General features: G+C 42.7%; 1 protein-coding gene across 8 annotated transcripts in view; it reads left to right on the forward strand.

The window, feature by feature from the left end:
• The first annotated feature begins 455 nt into the window (after positions 1 to 455).
• Positions 456 to 21,028, forward strand: part of MYO6 (myosin VI) — a 163,348-nt gene continuing 142,775 nt past the window's right edge. For 7 of the 8 annotated variants that reach the window (XR_008314121.1, XM_053286937.1, XM_053286939.1 and 4 more), the window contains exon 1: positions 456 to 669. The gene's annotated coding sequence lies outside the window, so the exon portion shown is untranslated. Of the gene's footprint in view, positions 670 to 19,412; positions 19,450 to 20,506; positions 20,619 to 21,028 lie in introns of all 8 variants that reach the window. The other variant, XM_053286938.1, reaches the window with a different exon arrangement.

Consider the following 21,028-nt stretch of genomic DNA (forward strand, 5'->3'; position numbering starts at 1 on the left):
CTATCCTCATAAGCGCACGTCTATTTTCTCACTGGAGTAGGATGAGGATCACAAACTCCTGTCCATGTTTTGGGGCAAAGTTGGCTGCCGGTATAGGCAAGACAGGGAAGGGCAGTGACTACAGTCGGAGAGGCTGAGCATGCTCCGTTCCTGCCAGCTCGGGAGCTTTTTTTGCACCACCCAGTTTTTTCACAATAAACAGCAACATTCGATGATCCTCTCTCTGTTTTTGTAATCTTGCTTTGACGTACGACGGCACATGACACAACCTTTCGTCACCCTCTCCCTAATTCGGACGCATCTAGTCCATACTTTCTATCCATAGGGGTCCTACGGAGCGACCCGGGTGGGCAATAGAAGGGCACAGCGTTCCGGCTGCTACTACTGAGCATGCTCTGTCACGCTTGAGCATGCTCAGTAGCCTGCGGTGTGGCAAACTGACAAGTAGCAAAGTTCCTACACCGGCCGGCTTTGTAGTATACCAGCAAGAGCAGCCGAGCATTCCCGGTCTGCCTGCTCGTGACGTCGGTGGAGACTCCGCCCAGTCCCGGTCGGGCTCGGCTCCCGGGAGCGCTGGGCGGAGCGGAGAGCAGCAGTGGCAGCACCAGCACAGTTCCCGGGCCGAGTCGACATCAGCTGGGGACGGCTGGGCGACTGCGACGACAACAGGTAACTTGGGGGCAGCCAGCCCGGCGAGCCCGGCTCTCTCCGCTTCCCAAACGCCCTCGGATGCTCCGTCCTTTCCTCCCTCCTCCTTTTCCTTGGCTGCCCTCCCTGTACAGTCCTTGAGGGAGGAGGGAGCCTCTCTTCCCCCCCCCCCTTTCCGTCCCAAGTTTCTTTTATTCGCTCCTCGATCCTTCTCTCTCCTCTCCGCGTTCTCCTCTGCTTCTTCGCTCTGATTTCTTGCGTCGAGTTTCTGTTGATACTTCTGTTTGTACTCGGGGCTGCTGTTTGTCGTGCTAGTCCGTTGAATCGCGATTTCCCTTTTGCTGGATGGACATTAGGATCTGCTAGATATTTTAATCTATGACTTTAAAAAGCAAACATAGAAGTTTTGTTGTGAGAATTGTTATCTTTTCCAAGACCTGCTCCGTAAATGCGCATTAGAGTTCTTTCTGCAGTTCCACTCCAGCCGTCCTTCTTTTCCCCACTGCATACATAATAAGTTCAAGACTGGTTTTTTTCTTTCTTTTAAAAAAAAAAATCTTGTTTAGTCTGTGTATGTTGTTATGTGAAGAGATCTGGCCCATGTCTGTGATTATGGAAGCTATGGTTGGAAATTCTTGCAGGTTCATTGCTCACCTTTAGAAGAACTTTTTAACTGCAATAAATGCACTCTGTAGGAAGTGATTGTGCCTAGGAGAGGCTGCAGAACTTTGACCGAATGAAAACTTTGAAGCTTTCTGAACTCCAGGAGGGAAAAAAAAATTTCCCCCATGACTTGTTGGGTTTACTTTAGCTTCCTTACTTGAGTAATATAAATAACGTTTGGATCTGAAGTAAAAAAGGAGACAATTTGAAAAGCATTTATTTGTGCCAAGGGAGAAAGGAAAAAATATTTAGAATTCTGTAGTGTTGTCTTCCCATGTGACCAAGGTAGCTACTTTTCAATAAGTTTAACATGTCAAATGTCAGAAAGTTGAAATGTTAGGCAACATGGTTGCTAAAGATGACTGCTGTCCTATGTTTCTTCTGGTGGCAATTACTCTGCCCACTGTTTTCATTAAATTAACATGCCACCTGCTAATTAATTCAGAATGTGATGATGGGAGTGGAACGTGAGTCTCCACTGAACAGCGAGAAGTTCTTAGCCCCTAACATAGTAATCTATTTAAATGAAAGTGGGGGAAGTAAGTAAGGCTGAGAGGAAGTGACCTGGGATGTATTATGTGGCAAACCTTTTCTTATCAGAATGTTTATTATAGCATAATCTTTCTTCATGGCTTTCAGGAACAGATAAGTGCCAGTATTTGGTGGAAAGTTGCTTGTTTTTTCACCCAAGATGAGTACCTCAGATCACTTAGTACAGATTGCAGAAGAAAAGCTTGTGTTGTCTGCGACAATAAAAAGGCAAAGTGCCACGATACCTTGGATTCTTTCTTTTTTGGCAAGAGGTTTTTTTTTAAAAAAAATGTATTCATCTGATGCATAAAGCTGACAGAGAACAGATCTGAACATTTGACAGGAGAAGGGAACAGGAAACATGGATACTGTCATGCTTCCTGTTTTTTGCATTTATGTTGAATATCTGAAACTAAAGTATAGGTATCTTTTCCATAAGAAAATGTACATAATCGAAATGGCAGGGGAAAAATTTCTTTATGGAGAATATTGTGATTCATGAACTGGTGGCCTCACTTGAGCATCCTTTCATTTTTGCCTGCTGAGTATCTGAAGCTCTCCAAGTCAATAGTGCATGTATATTTGTATATACATGTGTGTGTGCACACACATACATGATGTCCACATAGTATGGCGTGAAGATAGAATGAAGATAGAATGGGCGAGCTGGAGCACGTGTTACAGTTGCTATGGTGATGTTGCTGAGAACAGCCACTCTATTGTGATAAATTTCCTCCTAGCCCCTCCTTAGAAGTACTTACCATATGGATCTTGGCCATCCACACTGTGAGTTTCTGCATCGTCTCCAGAGGTCACCATGAATGTGAAACTGGAAACATGGAGATTTGCAACATGATGTCAGATTTCAGTGTCGCAAGTGCTTGAGAACATAAAGGGCCAGAAGGCCATTCAGGGCAGCATCTCCATGATGACATTAGCTTGTGCTCCAGCCCATAGTTAACAAGGTGAGAACTAAAGATAACAGATGTTCAGAGGACAGGGGCGTAGCTATAATTGTACAAGGTGGGGGCAACTGTCCCCAGGCCCATGAGGCCCCCCCACCAGCGGAGTGGCAGCTTGCCCTTTGCTCTCCCTTTTGTGCCTCTCTGAAGAAGAGAGTGTAAAGTCATGTGTGATTCAGTGTTTTTTCTTCATTTTGGGTTTTTAAAAATAAATTAGGGACCAAATTTTGATTTCTCCCTCATTCCCTTCAGGTTCTTTAGTTGTTTTTGTTTGTAAATTAAAGCAGAGCCATCTGTGCTATTTTCTATGGTACAGACATTATGAGGATGAGAAATATAAATATATATATTATTTAGTACTGTAAATAAAAACCTTTCAAAAAGATTTCAAGCAGTCCATGCCTGTCATGTCTGTTAATTCCGTTAACCCCTGCTAACTTGGCAAAGAGGCACCTTTTAACATGGTGATTCTCTTTATTTAGCAGGGGGAGAGTAACTGGCCCTATCCACTCCCAGCACAGTGACTGTTGCTGGTGTCTATCTTACATTTCTTTTTAGATTGTGAGCCCTTTGGGGCAGGGATCCATCTTATTTATTTATTATTTTTCTTTGTAAACCACCCTGAGCTATTTTTGGAAGAGCAGTATAGAAATCGAATAAATAATAAATAATAATAAAAGGTAAGACTCTGAAAAGTGTCCCTGGCTAACTGAGCAAAGAGGCACCTTTTAAAAGTGGTTATTAAAATGACACCTGGGGAACAGCCGACGGGAGCTGGGCAGTATCCCATTCAGCAGAAGCCATCCTTTAAAGTGTAAGGGTGCAAAGGATTCAGATAAAACAGAAGGGGACAGAGCAGGATGCCATAAAGAGCAGACAGGAGCCTGTGCCAGCTGGTCAAAGAGTCAAAAGAAAGATAGCATACTCCAGGTAAGAGATTCAGTGTACAGGTGCTTATATGCCAATGCCAGAAGCCTCCGAGCCAAGATGGGTGAGCTGGAGTGCTTGGTTACTAATGCAGAAATAGATATAGTGGGCATAACAGAAACATGGGGGAACAGTGAGAACCAGTGGGGCTGGGGCACTGTTATCCCTGGATATGAACGCTATAGAAAGGACAGGGAGGGGTGCCTTGGAGGTGGAATAGCACTGTATGTTAAAGAAGGGATAGAATCTAACAAGAAAGAAAACCTAGGTGGACTGGAGTCCTCCACAGAAACCCTGTGGGTGACAATACAAGGCCTGAAAGGAAATGTGCTACTGGGGACATGCTATCACCCTCCGGATCAAAACGCCGACAGTGACTGGGAGTTGCAGCAGGAAATCAGGGAGGCGTCAAGGAGAGGCAGGGCTATAATCATGGGTGACTTCAATTACCCACACATATACTGGGTAAATTTACAGTCAGGTCATGACAAAGAGGTCAGATTTCTAGATACACTAAATGACTATGCCCTAGAACAGTTGGACTTGGAACCAACCAGAGAGAAGGCGACCTTGGACTTACAGTAATTCTGAGTGGCACCCAGGACCTGGTGTGTGATGTCAGTGTCATTGACCCTTTAAAGAACAGTGACCATATGCCATCAAATTCAGCATACATGCGGGGAGAGAATCACCAAGGAAGTCTAACACAGACATTTTGAATTCCAGAAGAGGAAACTTCTCCAAAATGAGGAGTATGGTGAAAAGAAAGCTGAAAGGGAATATCAGGAGAACCACTTCACTCCAGAGTGCATGGAGTTTACTCAAAACCACAATACTAGAAGCTCAGTTAGATTGTATACCCAAAAGAAGGAAAGGTACCACTAAGTCCAGGAGGATGCCAGCATGGCTAACAGGTACCGTCAAAGAAGCCATGAAAGGGAAGAAAACATCCTTCCGAAATTGGAAGGCCTGTCCAAATGAAGAGAACAAAAAGGAACACAAACTCTGGCAAAAGAAGTGCAAGGTGACAATAAGGGAGGCAAAAAGAGAGTTTGAAGATCATTTAGCCAAAAGTATCAAGGGGAATAACAAAAACTTCTTTAAATACATCAGAAGGAGAAAACCTGCCAGGGAGGCGGTTAGACAATTAGACAATGAGGGAGTGAAAGGGATTATTAAGGAGGATATGGAGGTTGCAGAGAAGCTAAATGAGTTCCTTGCATCCATCTTCATGGCAGAGGATACTGTGCATATACCTTTTCCTGAAGCAGGCTTTTTAGGGATGGAGGCTAAAGAACTGAGTCAGATAGAAGTGACAAGAGATGATGATCTAAACTGTCTAGAAAAACTGAAAACTAACACATCTCCAGGGCCGGATGTCATCCATCCAAGAGTCCTCAAAGAACTCAAATGTGAAATTGCCAGCCTCCTTGCTAAAATATATAACTTATCTCTGTAATCGGGCTCTGTACCAGAGGACTGGAGAGTAGCAAATGTAACACCGATTTTCAAAAAGGGATCCAGGGAAGATCCGGGAAATTACAGGCCAGTTAGCTTAACGTCCGTTCCAGGCAAATTGATGGAAAGCATCCTCAAGGATAAAATTGTAAAGCACCTAGAAGAACAGGCCCTGCTGGTAGTGAGCCAGCATGGCTTCCGCAAAGGTAAATCTTGCCTCACCAACCTTTTGGAGTTCTTTGAGAGTGTCAACAAGTGTGTGGATGAAGGTGATCCAGTTGACATAGTATACCTGGACTTCCAAAAGGCTTTTGACAAAGTTCCTCATCAAAGACTCCTGAGGAAACTTAGCGGTCATGGAATAAGGGGACAAGTACATGTGTGGATTGCTAACTGGTTGAAAGACAGGAAACAGAAGTATAAATGGAGAGTTTTCGCAAGGGAAGTAAGAAGTGGGGTCTCCCAGGGATCTGTACTGGGACCGGTGCTCTTTAATTTATTCATAAATTATCTAGAAGTAGGGATAAGCAGTGAGATGGCCAGATTTGCAGATGATACCAAACTCTTTCAGGTAGTGGAATCCAAAATGGATTGTGAGGAGTTCCAAAAGGATCTCCCCAAACTGGGTGGGTGGGTGACAAAATGGCAAATGCATTTCAGTGTTGGCAAGTGTAAGGTGATGCACATTGGGATGAAAAACCTCAGCTTCAATTTTATGCTGATGGGATCTGAGCTGTTGGTGACTGACCAGTAGAGGGAACTTGGGGTCGTGGTGGACAGCTCGTTGAAAGTGGTGTCTCACTGTGCGGCAGCTGTGAAAAAGGCCAATTCCATGCTAGGGATCATTAGGATTGAAAATAAAACTGCTAAAATTATAATGCCCTTATACAAAACTGTGGTGTGACCACACTTGGAGTACTGCATATAATTCTGGTCATCACATCTAAAAAAGGACATTGTAGAACTGGAAAAGGTGCAGAAGAGGGCAACCAAGATGATCAGGGGCCTAGACCCCTGCTAACTTGGCAAAGAGGCACCTTTTAACATGGCAATTCTCTTTATTATTTGTTTGTTTGATTTATATACTGCCCTTCCAAAATGGCTCAGAAGTGGGGTCCCCCAGGGATCTGAGGGAGTACTGGGGGAGTACAGATGTACTATCTGTACTATTTAGTGGGGGAAAGTAACCGGCCCTATCCACCCCCAGCACAGTACCTCCAGTGACTGCTGGTGGTGTCTGTTTTATGTTTCTTTTTAGATTGTGAGCCCTTTGGGGACAGGGATTCATCTTATTTATTTATTATTTCTCTGAGTAAATTTCCCTGAGCCATTTTTGGAAGGGCGGTATAGAAATCGAATCGAATAAATAAATAAATAAAGCACCTTTCTTATGAGACAAGGCTACAACACCTGGGGCTTTTTACTTTAGAAAAAAGACGACTGAGGGGAGACATGATAGAGGTCTATAATATCATGCATGGTGTGGAGAAGTGGATAGAGAGAATTTTTCTCCCTCTCACATAACACTAGAACCAGTGGTCATCCCATGAAATTGATTGCCAAGAAATTTAGGACCAACAAACGGAAGTACTTTTTCACACAACACATAATCAACTTGTGGAATTCTCTGCCACAAGATGTGGTGACAGCCAACAACCTGGATGGCTTTAGGAAGGGTTTGGATAACTTCATGGAGGAGAGGTCTGTCAACGGCTACTAGTTGGAAGGCTATAGGCCACCTCCAGCCTCCAAGGCAGGATGCCTCTGAGTACCAATTGCAGGGGAGTAACAGCAGGAGAAAGGGCATGCCCTCAATTCCTGCCTGTGGCTTCCAGTGGCATCTGGTGGGCCACTGTGTGAAACAGGATGCTGGACTAGATGGGCCTTGGGCCTGATCCAGCAGGGCTGTTCTTATGTTCTTATTCTCTTTATTTAGCATGAGGAGAGAAACTGGCCCTATCCATCCCCAACACAGCATCCCTCCAGTGGCTGTTGCTGGTGTCTCTTATGTTTCTTTTTAGATTGTGATTCCTTTGGGACAGGGAGCCACTTTATTTATATCTATGTAAACTGCATTGGGAACCTTTTTTGAAAAGCAGTATATAAATATTCATTGTATTCATGTCAATAAAGTTAAGAAGCGTGTGTAACTTTTCTATGAGTGGATTCTCTGTTGATGCTGGCTAATAGTTCATGATATCTTTAGGAGTAATTAATGGTTTGACTCTTATGCTGTCTGTTTTTGCATTAGACAAAGCTGACTGAGGTATGTGTGCGTATGTCGGTAAGTAAGGTTTAGTAAAAATATTGAATGAGATCCAAAGAACTGTGAAACTCACTTTATCGTCCTAAGAGGACTTCAGACTAGTTTGTCTTGAACAGCATCCCTCTTCCCTCTGCTATCTGCATGACCATTTCCCCCCACAAAGTAAGAGTTTTGTGTAGATCATTTGTGGGGAGAGGGAGGGAGATATATATATGGATTTTACTGGGCTAGCACAAGCCATGTGTGTAAGCAAGGATCTTTGACCCCAGGCCCAATAACGGCAAGACACGTGTATTTGGATGAACTAGGGCCACTTTATTAATTGCTAATACAATAACCTGCAACAAGGAACAATAATTACAATGTGGGTACCCCATCAAGGGTCAGCCTCATAAGGAGGACTGTCCACTACAGGGGGAAAGACTGGGTGTTAATTCAGCCTGGCACCAGTCTGGAGGACATCATAACAACTGTGAGGTGTTAAACCACGCTGAGGGGAAGCCAACCAGCCTCACCCACCTAGGTCGCAAAACTCCTGAGTGGTGGGCACCAGCAAGCCTCCGAGTAGGGGTGGATCCCAGCCTAACGGCCACAAAAACTGCAAAGGCTGTTTTTTGGTTTGCCTACTCACCTTAAATGGTCTTCCAGTCAGACACTGAACAAGATGACCTATGCCAGGCCTGCTCACCTTAGGCCCCCCAGCTATAATTGTGGCTAGAGTGCTGGACTAGGACCGGGGAGACCCGGGTTCATATCCCCATTCATCCATGAAACTAGCTGGGTGACTCTGGGCCAGTCACTTCTCTCTCAGCCTAACCTACTTCACAGGGTTGTTGTGAGGAGAAACCTAAGTATGTATGGCTCCTTGAAGGAAGAGCGGGATATAAAATGTAAAAAATAAATAAAAAATAAAATAAATAAAAATAATTTGAGAGATATACATATCAGGCGGTATAGAAATATGATAAACAAACAAACAAATAAATAATCCCCAGCCGCAGTGGCCAATAGCCAGGGATTATGGGAGTTGTAGGCCAACATCTGCAGGATGGCCAAAGTTGAGCAGGCCTGACCTACACCAACCTGTACTCCCCGTTAAAGTGACCAAACAAATTGACAACCCTACTCATGAATTCAGTGAGAAGTAGGCGAAAAAAGGCCACACTACGGCCAATCAGGTGCGACCCCCAAAATTCCTACTTGGCCCTAAAAGGACACCAGATAACCCTCACTGACATGGGATGAGAGGAACGAGTACTTTGCTCTCAGAGTGACTGAGGGTGATTGAAGGGAGCTGGCCGCTTATGCAGCTGCTCCCTGGCTCCCATTAGATGGCCTGAAGCACATGTTCGGGGAGCCAAAATGCCCCCCCCCGTGTCTGCCTCAAGGGCTGGGAGCACAACTCCGCCCCCTTCAGAAGCCAAATATGGCGATGGGGAGTGGTCTGACAACCCTTTATTTACTTGAGTTACTCAAACTGCATGTCCTCAACCTTCTCAAGATCACTTGCCCATGAAAGACCATGGTGTGCTATGCTCTCAGAGCATTATTCCTGTGAATAGACAACACAGAATGTATTAGATAGTTTGCAGACTAACTTGAGAAATCTGACATTCAACATGGAAGCAAACTTAGTGTATAACATTCATGTATTTGCTAGTAAGAGTGGCCTTTGGATTTAAAAATATATATGGAAAATGGGAAAACTCCATTTTGTGAGATGGGATTTTTTTCATGTCTTTCCATGTGTGAAATGCACCACTCACTCACCCATCGCAAAGGGTTCCCTACGTCTGCTGTATAGTTAGACCAAAGATCCCATCAAGCTGTAAATGAGTGCCATGTGTTTTGTGGGTGTACTAAGTGTAATGCTGGGAAACCCCACATATAGCAGTTCCCTTAGAGCTAAATGCAGTTCCTGTAGAAGGCATTGTTGCTTTCAGAACAGTTAAACGCTTAAAATTAATAGACTTGAAGAATCATCTCTCTCTTGCAAAGCCGAAATATTTTTGAATAATTACCATCCACTGATTCTAAATTGTAGCTGAATTAGTTCTCATAATTTGCAACTGGGGAGGAAGACAAGAAAGTGAGCTAATTTCTTGAAATCATTAAGTTGTAAAATGGCCTGTAAACCTGATCTGCAGTTCAAGAGAGTACAAAGGTTGTCAACTGAGTCCATTTTTTGTGTGCTGCAAGTACTGTATGACATATTAACAGAGTTGAAAAATGAGACTCTTGCACTCCAATTTAGTCTTGGCAACAAAGATCTGGCCATTTCCAAATCAAATATACATTGTTGATGGTGGCTATTCTATTGTCCAGCAGATCTGACCCCCCCAGCCCCCACCAGGTTTGTGCCAGGTTTTACAGCATTATGTTGATATTGAGAACTGAAGCAGTGATTCTTACATGTTACGGCTTTGATATGTGTGGGAGAAGACGAGGGAATAGGAGAATAGAAGCCAAATTGTTTCAGTTGCCTAGTGGCTCTTAACTCAGGCAGGGGGAAAGTGCCTCTCTTGAGTATTTGCCAAGAGAAGGGGGAATTGATCATCCTAAACTCTGTGTATATTTAGGAGGATAGTCAAAACAAGTCCAAGGGTGTAGCTGCAATTGAACAAGGGTGGGGGAGGAGACAAATTCCCTGGGCCCCTGAGAGAGGGAGCCCTGCTGGCTGGGTGGCAGTTTGCTCTTTGCTGTTCCCCTCTCTAAAGGTGGAGTCTCTCTGAAGAAGAAAGGGGGTGGTGTGGGGCACAGGGGCCCATCTTCACTTTTTGTCCCAGGCCCACTCCAACCTTGCTACACCCCTGAAGAGGTGTGTTCCCATTGTGTGTTAGCTTTTGCAGAGGAGATCCTGGAGACCTGGGCTGGTTGTCTGAAGGGGTCTATTGTGTGCTGCATGTCTTTATCAAGTGAGATTATGGTTGATAACCCCCAGAACACTGCAGACTGTTAAACATCCAGTAGCCTATAAATATAAGTATAAATATATGCGTGCGCACATATACGCGTGTGCGCATGCACATATACGCATATTTGGCAATAGCTTACAAAAGTTCAGAAACAAAAATAAGACATAGACAAGCAAAACATTTGTGGCTTCAGTCCCCCCCCACCCCAATCCCACAAGGAAGAGTTTATTTTGATACAGATTTTGGTAGATGTTCAACAATAAACATCTACCATAATAATAATAAATAATAAACAATAAATTTTCTCAGTTGTGGCTTCCTGTCTTTTGACTGTTAATCTCTGCTGGCAACTTTGTTTCATGTGTTGGCTACAAAGATTCATTGAGTTGTGGGAAAACAAATACAATTAAGGGTGGTGATGATTGTTATGTGAAGCTTGAGTGTAAAAATCACACACACACACACACACACACACACACACACACACACACACACACACACACACACTCACTCTCTCTCTCTCTCTCTCTCTCTCTCTCTCTCTCTCTCTCTCTCTCTCTCTCTCTCTCTCTCCATAGCAGGGAAGGCAATAACTTTGGCTAGTTAAGTCAGGAAATCTTTACAGATTCTAAACAAACAGTCAAAGCCAAATATCTGAGTTACAAGGATAGAGACAAGAAAGACATCCAGTGGTGTCTCCCATGATGCAATAGTTAATGTTTAGATGCCCAGGTAGGTTCAAATCCCCACTCCACCCTAAAGCTGACTGGGTCATCTTGGTCCATTCAATATATCTTGACCTAATGTAACTCACAGGGATCTTGTGAGGATAAAATTTGTGATGGGGAGAACAATTTGTTGTTCTGAACTCCTTGGAGGAGGGATGGAATAGAAATGCAACTGCTAGAATGATCATAAAGCAAATAGTGTTTGAAAGTACCTAAGGCCAGTAGTACAGGTCAACAGAAGATGCTTATTGACTTTGTTGAAGGGCCTTTTTGCCGGTGAAGAGTCTGTATCAGGTGGCCTCAGCTGGCATCTGTCTTCATGGTGTGCTTACCCGGTGAGATTAGATGCTTGTGAATTCAGAGGTGCTAGGTCACAGTGAGTGATAGTCACCAAATGCCAGTAGCCTAATAGCTAGCAATGGCCTGCTTTAGCCATTGGGACTCTGCATTGTCACACTGTTAGTCATAGGTGTTGTTTTCATCCTTAATCAAAAGCTTTCAGGGTGGGGCTTAATTGGAAGCTGACTGTTTGCCTCTCTCTTTACTTAAGGACCTTTTCTCAACATCGCTCTGAGTGCCGCTCTGAGAGGGCTCCTGTGCCTTTAAAAAAGGCAGAGATGGTAGAATTCCAGCCTTGTCCTATGAAGTGCTGTTATGGGAAAATTTGCATGTGACACATTATTCTCATTACCATGCTTCTTAAAGGGACAGGTGTCCCTCTCAGGGCTTGTATCAATATCTGGCAGCAGGACATCATTGGAGAGAGGCCATTTAAATGGGAGCTGAAATTTCATGCCTGGCTCATAGCTTTTCACCCACCTGTTGCTAAAAGCTGAACAAAATACTTATGGCCATTGTACCGCTAGCTACTTTTGCCCGGTATCCCCGCCCCCTGTAAATTTTGTGGAATAATCCTGGGATAAAGAATATGTACTGTGTTTTAAATTGGTGTAGCAGGATATGACATTATTTATTATGCCTTTGGGGTTAAAAACACACACACACCTTTGTCCCACTTCCTTCTTGATGTACCCCAGACAGCTTGAAATGAAAACAAAAATACAACTAAGGAATATCAACAACAGTCAATGTAATAAAACAGGAGGGGGAAGCAAATAATAGATGTTGCTGCTGTTACTTCTTGCTCATCTGCTCTGGAAAGAGTGATGTTGTAAGACGTCCACTCCCCAGACCTTTGGTAGTATAGTAGCAGCAGCAACAGCAACAACAGTTCTTTGAAGCTTTCATGGTAGCTATAGGAAAGTATAGCCTCCCCAAGGGTGTGCTACCTAGCAACCAGGCCAGGTAGCACCAGATATTTTTATCCTTGGAGTGGAGTACCTCTTGTGAGGACAAGAGCAGCTGAGTGCTCCATAGCTCCTGGCTTTCTGGGAGGACCATGTTGTAAGCTGCCCACTACTCAGGGCTTAGGTGATTTCCTCCACTTGTGCTCTAGCTGTCAACCCAAATGCTTCATTGCTCTCAATTTGCTAGTTTATAAAAGAGCTGTCGAAACCCTATCCAGAGGGTCTGGGCACTTAGGAGCTATCATGTCGGCTGCCTATGTCATCTCAGAATCCCAAAGAATGTCCAGGGCATTGACGAATGCTCCTGCTGTGCCAGGTGGAAACTCCCTTAGAGCAATGTTCCCTCTAATTTTTTTCGTCTATGTGTGGAATGAGTTTTGTTCTGGGCAGCAGTATCAAGGCAGTGTGTGTGCACGTGCGTTCAGAGTGGGGCCTTACTGATTTAGTCTGAGCAGGATCTAAAGTGAACTGAGTGGACATCAAATAAATTGTATGCACAGACACACACACAGGCACGTGCCTTAGAAGGAACACTGCCCCAGAGAGGTGAGGAATCCATCAGTCTCTTTGGCTAATTTTAATAGACTCCTGCCCCATCTGCCTGGCAGATGGGGAAAAGGCATAGTAAACCCTGAGTTCGCGAGGAAGTAATTAAGAACATAGGAAGCTACCTTAGATGGAGACAGACTATTGATCCATCTAGTTCTTCACTGCCAGACAGTGGCTACCCAAGGTTCCAGGCAGGAATCTCTCCCAGCCCTACCTGTAGATTCCAGAGTGCTTTTGACAGGTGCTCTTACCTTGAGCTATGGCCCCATCCCCTCAGGGGACTATATTAGGCAGACTCTGCTTGGCAAAGAGGGCAGTTCACATGACAAGCTTTCCATTCCACCATGACAAGAGAGCTGCACAACCCCCCCACCATTGGACCACTTCCTCTTGCCCCGATGAAAATACCAGATCTAGAGTGTGGCTTGCTTATGTATGTTGACCAGTGACATGTTGGTGCAGTTTTATGGTGTCTATAAAGCTCAAAGCTATCTCTGATAAGGTGGCCTCAACACAGATATTGAGATCCCCTCCGGTTGCCACCCTGGGGTCCTCAGCACCAAGTCCAAGAACACCTCTGTGAGCTCAGACAGGAAGACTGCTCTACCCAGCAAAAGATGCAAATATGGTATGGGTCTAGGGAGATATGATGGGTAAAATTAATGATTGGCTTTATTTATTTATTACATTATAAACAACCCCATCCAGAGGCTCTGGGCAGTGCACAACTAGTTTTAAAAAATATAAAAACAAACATCATTTAAAATGCACTACTTTAAAACAATATAAAAACAATTTTAACACAATTTAAAACCAATTAAAATACTTAAAAAACAATTTAAAAACTTTGGAAGGCCAGGCCAAACAAGTAAGTCTTTGACCTGGCCTTTCAGGCCAAATGACAGAATGATTTGCTTCATTCTGCTTCTGTTTGGCTACAGCTCCTTGGCATGTGAGCCCCTGGTGGCGCAGTGGTAAAATTGCCGCCCTGTAACCAGAAGGTTAGAAGTTTGATCCTGACCAGGGGCTCAGGGTTGACTCAGCCTTCCATCCTTCCGAGGTCGGTAAAATGAGTACCCAGAATGTTGGGGGCAATATGCTAAATCATTGTAAACCGCTTAGAGAGCTCCGGCTATAGAGCGGTATATAAATGTAAGTGCTATTGCTATGTGAGGAATTCTTGCTTACCTTAGAGATATGAAACTGTCTTGAACTGAGACAAGCCATTGGTCCATCATCTTCAGTAATGTGTATATTGACAGGCAGTGATTATCCAAGCCCCTCATGCAGAATATTTTCTAGCCTCACTACCAGAGATCTTTTAATTGGGTAGGCCAGAGATGGGGGCTATGCAAGGGAAAGACGAGCTTCCTCACTGAGCTTTGGACTTCTAAGAATTGTCAGTTCAAGTGCCTTTGAGGTCTGATGATAGGTATTCCCAGGCAGCTGATATAAAACTAGTTGTTCTTTCTATTTCATAAAGACTGCAAAATCAGTGGCTTGTGTAAGCTCACACAAGCTAGGCGTGGTTCAACGCAACTTTGAATACCAATACAATGACATTCTGGTAATTTTTTGTTTTCATACTGGCTATAATCTTTTTGTTTAAAAAACAGAATTTATGGATTGTTTTTCTCCAGTCTTGCAAATAGCAGGTTTTTGATCAGAACATAATGAATTACTAGTATTGAAAAAAAGAACCTTCGGCACCTGGCCACTTGAGCAATGATGTCTTGTTGTCATGAAGGAATTTGAAAATGATCTGTGCAGAGCTGGCACAGAGGGGGGAAAAATAATCTAAGGCTGGGTCACATAATTTCTCAGTAGTTTTCCAGCCATGCAAATGACCCCGAGAGTTCAAAGCCTTGTAGCTGAAGGCACGTGAGCAAATACATAATAAGCATGCCTTTTGAAAGAGATGAGAAAAATCTAAGATAGAAGCATTTAAATCGAAAGATAGTATCATTCCCACTAAAAGAGAGATTAGATCATTAAATTACATCATTCTGGTATGTGTCTTTTGAGTCATGATGGGCAAAGCGAGCTATGTACAAAGCACGAGGTTGAACTGACTGGTTGGAAGTGGTTACAAAGGTACAGCAGTGTTTGTAGCTTCTGATGATGGCATCTATTTTAAATATTTTTTCCTATGTCCATGAGGACTAGAAACTTAGCTTAAATAAACTTTGCATTACTTATGTAATGTTCTGTATGTATATTATTTATGAGGATGGAGGGGCTGATATAATCTCAGTACAAAGCCACCATGCCCCTGACTGATTCTCAGCACAAATAAAGGTAGCATGTTTTCTTTATTTCCATGTTTGAAGTACTCATATTTGCTTTGTGTCATATTGTAATCTATTGAACAGTTTACTTTCTAATATTTAAATTTTCTTTTCAACAAAAAGTGTATGTATACGACTGGAGTAGCCTTAAGCAGCTTATAACAACATCAAGCTCTTCTGTAATAGAGACTGCCTTTGTTAGAATCATCATATGAAATGGAAGTGCTGTTGGCGGTCACAGAGCCATCACACATGATGCTGAGGCAAGCCTTATTTGCCAGAGTTTGAGCTCAACAGGAAATTGTAGCCAGTCACTATTCCCTGTCAAACATACCTGTTGGGTTGCATTGCATTGCGTTCACATTTTACACACTTGACATCACAATGAAATAGTGTTGGAATTAAAACATTATATTTAAAATTGTAACATGTGAAGTGGCCAACAAAGCCTAAATTGTCAATGTGTCATTGATAGTTAAAGGGACAGAAATAGCAGCTTCGTTCTTATTCTGGTCGTGGAAACAATGAGACAAAACAAGTGAAGAAGTTCATTAATGCAAATTCTTCACAGTATAGGAGGTCGGTCAATCAGTGAATTACAGAGATGACTTACATCCAGATTAATGAAGCACTAGTGCTTCTGAAGAGTTCAATGTGACATCAACTCCACTGCTCATGCAGTGGGAGGGGGCAAAGTTTGACAAACTCGCCTTCCCCCAGAAGCTTTCTGCCATCCGAAAATGTGTCCCTGTGGGTTTTGCATTCCTCAAGGACATATTTTTGGGTGAGAGTGCTACTGGGAGAAAGGATAGGCCTGGCTCCAACCTTCTGTGACTGGGCAAGGTAATCAAGCGGGTGGTGGTCTCCCAACTCCAGGCAGTCTTGGATGAAAGTGAATATCTAGACCCATTTCAGACCGGCTTTTGGGTGGGCTATGGGGTGGAGACTGCCTTGGTTGGCCTGATGGATAATCAACAATTGGGAATTGACAGAGGAAGTGTGACTCTGTTGGTCCTTTTGGATTTCTCGGTGGCTTTCGATACTATCGACCATAGTATCCTTCTGGAGCATCTGAGGGGGTTGTGGGTGGGAGGCACTGCTTTGCAGTGGTTTCACTCTTACCTCTTGGGCAGATTCCAGATGATATCTCTCGGGGATTCTTGTTCTTTAAAAACTGAACTTTGGTATGATGTCCCTCAGGCCTTTGTATTGTCTCCAATGCTCATTAACATCTACATGAAGCCACTGGAAGAGATCATCAGGAGATTTGGTGCAGGGTGTTATCAGTGTGCTGATGACACCCAAATCTTTTTCTCAATGTCAACATCATCAGGAGAAGGCATAACCTCCCTAAATGTCTGCCTGGAGGCAGTGATGGGCTAGATGAGAGGTAACAAGCTGAGGCTGAATCCAGATAAGGCAGAGGTACTTATTGTGCGGGGTCGGAACTTGGGAGATGATTTTGATCTGCCAGTTCTGGATGTGGTCACACTTCCCCAGAAGGAAGAGGTATGCTTCTGGACACACAACTCTCCCTGGTGTCCCAGGTTGAGGCAGTGGCCAGAGGTGCCTTTTATCAGCTTCGGCTGATATGACAGCTGCTTCCGTTTCTTGAGATAAATGATCTCAGAACAGTAGTACATCTGCTGGTCACCTCCAGTCTTGATTACTTCAATGAGCTCTATGTGGGGCTGTATTTGTACATTGTCCTGAAGCTGCAGTTGGTCCAGAATGCGGCAGCCAGGTTGGTCTCTGGGCCATCTTGGAGAAATCATATCACTCCCATCTTAAAAGAGCTACACTGGTTGCCGATAAGTTTCCAGGCAAAATACAAGGTTTTGGTTATAACCTATAAAGGTCTAAGCAGTTTGGGCCCTTGGTATTTAATAGAACACCTTCTTTGCTATCAGCCACACTGCCCATTGAGATCATCTGGAGAGGTTCGTCTGCAGTTGCCACCCGCTCATCTGGTGGCTACCCAGGGATGGGCCTTCTCTATTGCTGCCCTGAAGCTTTGGAACACATTTCCTGTTGAAATGAGAGCATCCCTATCTCTTACAACTTTTAAAAGAGCAGTCAAGACGCATTTGTTTACCTAGTCTTTTAATTTGATATTGTTTTAATTGCATTTTAAATAGTTTTAATGTGTTAAATTGTTGTAATGTTTTAATCTTTTTATCTGTTGTTTTTATTGTTTGTTTGTAGCAACGCCCAGAGACTTGGGTTTTGGGCAGTATACAAATGTGCTAAATAAATAAATAAGTGTGTGTGTGTGTGTGTGTGTGTGTGTGTGTGTGTGTGTGTACACGTGTACACGTGTACACACACACACACACACACGTCGTCATCTTAAAAATCTATATACTATGTACTAATAATCAGAATACTTAATCTAAGCAGAAATGCTTATACTTTAATATTTTAGTTAATAGTTTGAATCAGCTTGTGTCTGACCTTGCATGCTGTGGCACAAAATTTTCTCACACTAAATATTGTTGATGGGTTCTGATTTGCAAGAAGAAAGGAGGTATAAAACTCAGCTGATCTGCCTGGCATATTCAGTAAAAGAAGGGTGATAAAAGTGATGAGGATATCTCAATAGAATGGACAATATAAAAGCATATGCACCACATTTCAATTTCCTCTGTGTGGCAATGATCAAAATTACCTTCCCCTCCCCATGCAAGCACTGGTGCAGCATTAGTCTGGAACGCTTCCGAAGCACAGGTGCCACATTGGTGCTTCTCCCATTGCACAGGTGATTTGTTAATCTGCATGTCACCCACTGTTTGCTTTAGAGACCTAGTCTGATTTTTAAAAGTGAAAGGTGAGGTTTCAATGACTGAAGCAACTCAGGGCTTTTTTTTTTTTTAAAAATGGAAATGCTTGATAAAATCACAGCAGCTGGGAAGCATATTTTATAATGAGCAACATGCTACTTTTATGGGGAAGGACTGCGTAGTGCAAGGATCCCTGTGAGGATAGTCTCTATGCATAGGATCCCTCTGAGAGATCCTTGTCTGTGCAAGTTGGGTAGTGGGCAAGTTTTGCAATGGTGTTCCCAAGTGCAGCACTTAGAGCAATGCTAAGTTTAGTGATATATAAAAGTATATGGCTGTCATCCACTTATGAGAAAAATCAGCAAAACCATAACACACCACTGGAGTGGGGACTAAATCCTTCCTTCAGTATTGGTTTGGGGCAGGTTTTACACCCTCTTGCTGTGCCCCTCCGAACTTGATAAAAGCTTGAAAGACGAAAAGCCTGCACCTATCTGCAGAGCCTTATCCCTTCATCTGTGGATGTCCATTCTGTTTTTTGGTTTTGCTGGAGTATAACAGAGAGGCAGATTTTTAAATATAGTTTTTCCATGCCTTCTGGTGGTGAAAAAAGGTTATTCAGGGAGATGTCCTGGAAATACTTTATGCATGTACCTTACCTCAGATATTAAGTTTCTGAACTATATTGGAAACAGTCTAACAAAGTATACAGTTTATAAGTAAGTTTTCCTTTTCATACAATTGCATTGCAATTGGTTAAACAGTTTCATTCTCCCTACACGATAAAGTTCAGGCTGTGTACCTGTTGCTGTGATAATAAACTCTATTAACAAACCGGGATATTAAACCATGGTTTGATCCTGATTTGTTAATTATTCAGAGTAGGAACAGACCACAGTTTCCCAGGTTAGTGCATAATGGGGAACTGTGGCTTTTGTTCAAAACTGAAAGCAGAAGCTTTAAAACACCTGTCATGCATGAGGGGAGGAGAACAGATGGTGACAGGATATGAGCCTGTGACTCACCAAGGCTGCTTCATATAGCACTAAACCAGGATTTAGTGTTGCATCTGAACTGGACCATTGTGGTTGAGAAAAGCAGAGGTACTGGCAATGAATAGGAATGCAACAACATTCTTGTCAGAACAATATAGTTTTAGAAGGCAATGCAATAAGAACATCTTGAAGTGCTAACTGGTACAGGACATGGGATTGTTTTTAACCCTTGTTAACTTGCCTTTTCCTCTTGCCACTTTTCTGCTGTCTCCCAGTATAGATTTATTTTGAAAACTCATCAGGTCAGGGATTTGTCTTGTGTTTGCTTTCATTTGTAGAGTGTATATACATTGATGTGGCTATGTAAATCATAATTATTATTTTGGTTCATTCAGGAATTGGTAGCTGTCTGTAGCACAACTGCAATCTAAGGTGAGATCTCATCCTTCAAGGCATGCTCTCTATGTTTATATATTTTATATTATTATTATTATTATTATTATTATTACATTTGTATCCCACTCTTCCTCCAAGGAGCCCAGAGTGGTGTACTACGTACTTGAGTTTCTCCCCACAACAACCCTGTAAAGTAGGTTAGGCTGAGAGAGAAGTGACTGGCCCAGAGTCACCCAGCTAGTTTCATGGCTGAATGGGGATTTGAACTCAGGTCTCCCTGGTCCTAGTCCAGTACTCTAACCACTACACCACGCTGGCTCTCTTTTCACTTTGAGTCTCTTAATTAAACTGCTTTTTCCTGCTGTATGACATGTGTTTGCAATCAAACTCTTTCTGCCCTCATATGAAAACCAAGCCAAGGAAGGCAAGGAGCATGAGAGAAAATAGGAGTCTACACATTAACTGAAGATGTTGGGAATGTCAGCAGTTACATTAACTAGGTTTTTTTTGTGAGGTAGGGACTAGATTCTTATTCTTATTTGGCCCATCTTCTTTCAGGCAAGGTCACTGCATGGCTACTGGGGAACATCCTTATCTTCCTCAACTGGAAACAATGCTGTATGCATAGGGATGTTTTCTGTACTTGTTTACATCCATAATGATGACTAATATGGATGCACTGATGTGTGTTAAGAGGAAACAGTGCAGAGGTTAGGTTGGCCTGGTTTCTTAGATTAGGCAAGCTATTTTTCGGTTCAGTGTAAACTCTTCAATAAAGAAGTGCAAACATGTCTCCAAGCATCTCTGTAGAAGACTCAAAATAATATTTTAAACATTTAAAACAAATGATCACTGGTTGCATTTCTGTGACCACCTTCTTGCAGAAAGAGTGGATTCAATCTAATAATTCCATTTTTTTTTAAAGCGGTTTAGTATTTATTTTAGTCTGTTATCTTTTGGTATAGCATGACTCATGTAGAAGCTAAACTTAATTTCTAGAGAATTAAATAGGTGCAATCCAGAGTAGAGTTCCGTAATAATTTCCCTTTTCTTATTAAATGCTGTGAAATACCTTTTGGACTGGATGATACAGTAAAGAGATCTGGATAGACTGGAAAGCTACAGGAAAGATGATTGTGAGTTGAAAGGTGTACTGCTTTACATCAGGAAGAGTTGAGCAAAGGAAGAAAAGACAAGTTGTTCTGGTAAGAACTAATCTGCTTACTTTCCTTTCACTATCACCTTAATTGATCATTACCATCTTCACAAGTTAGCCCACTTCATCCTTAAACATTCACATGTCTGCCATCTTGAATTGGGGTGGATGACATCACAGACTATGCCATTGAGGTGTCCTATGTGCCACTCACTAAAACTATACCAAATTTGGATAAAAGCGGTTGGGCAGTCCACACATTAGCCTCAAATGTTCACATGTGCGCCATCTTGAACTGGGGTGTATGGCATTTATTTATTTATTAGATTTATATACTGCTTTTCATTAAAATTATCTCAAAGCAGTTTACAATACTGTATAGTTAAAATATGCAATTAAAATACAAAAAGTAGAGCTAATATATATATATATATATATATATATATATATATATATATA

This window comes from Hemicordylus capensis, chromosome 1 (genome assembly GCF_027244095.1).
Source record: "Hemicordylus capensis ecotype Gifberg chromosome 1, rHemCap1.1.pri, whole genome shotgun sequence".
Lineage (NCBI taxonomy): Eukaryota > Metazoa > Chordata > Lepidosauria > Squamata > Cordylidae > Hemicordylus > Hemicordylus capensis.